Below are 969 nucleotides of genomic sequence, written 5' to 3' on the forward strand. Positions count from 1 at the left end.
TGAGTTCCAGGACAGACAGGGCTACACAGAGAAACCCTGTCTCGAAAAACCAAAAAAAAAAAAAAAAAAAAAAAAAAAAAAAAAAGTTCCTGCTGTCTCCACATCCCAACTGTGAAGGGCTGTACCTTCAACTGGGAGCTCGAGTAAACTCTTCCTTATGTTGTTGTCTTGTCCCGGTATTTTATCCTAGCAACAGGAAAGAAATGAAAACAAATGGCCTTCTCTGACATTGCAGATCCTTGCTATCTGTTCTCTGAAAGAGGGTTTTGTGTGTCCTGGGCTGGTCTCTAACTTGGCACCTGAGCAAGGATGCCTTTGGGCCCCTGCTGATCCTGCCTTTTCCTTCCAAGTGCTGGGGTTACAGATGTGCACAGTCGGTCATGCTGTTGTGCCCGGCAGCTTGGGCTGCCTTTGTTTTTCCATCTTTCTCTTCCTCTCCCCCTTAACTGAAATCTTCTGTGAGAAGATCCTTAAGAGGGAGAGGAAAGATTGTAGGAGCCAGAGGGTCGAGGACACCACAGGAACCTGGCCCACAGAGCCAGCTAACCAGGGCTCTTAGAGGCTCACAGAGACTGAAGCAACCATCAGGGAGCTTGTATGGGGCTGAGCTAGGGCCTCTGCATAGGTTATGGCTGTGTTGCTTGGTGTTTCTGTGCGACTCCAAACAGTGGGAGTCGGGGCTGTCTCTGACTCTTTCATCTGTTCTTGGGACCCTTTTCTTCCTGCTGGGTTGTCTCATCCAGCCTTGAGGGTTGGTGCCTAGTCTTACTGTAATTTGTTACCCTATGTTTGGTTGACATCCCTTGAGAGGCCTGCTCTTTTCTAAAGGGAAACAGGAATGTAGACCCGGAGGAGATGGGAGGTAGTTGTGGGGGAAGGTAGAGAGTTGTGGGGGAGGGTAGAGAGTTGTGGGGGAGGGTAGAGAGTTGTGGGGGAGGGTAGAGAGTTGTGGGGGAGGGTAGAGAGTTG

The 969-nt window shown here is 49.7% G+C and overlaps 1 protein-coding gene across 1 annotated transcript in view; it reads left to right on the forward strand.

Moving 5' to 3' along the window:
• LOC110302783 (phenazine biosynthesis-like domain-containing protein 1) overlaps window positions 1–969 on the forward strand; it is a 17,789-nt gene that overhangs the window by 11,885 nt on the left and 4,935 nt on the right. The gene's annotated exons all lie outside the window — the stretch shown is intronic.

This window comes from Mus caroli, chromosome 10 (assembly GCF_900094665.2).
Source record: "Mus caroli chromosome 10, CAROLI_EIJ_v1.1, whole genome shotgun sequence".
Lineage (NCBI taxonomy): Eukaryota > Metazoa > Chordata > Mammalia > Rodentia > Muridae > Mus > Mus caroli.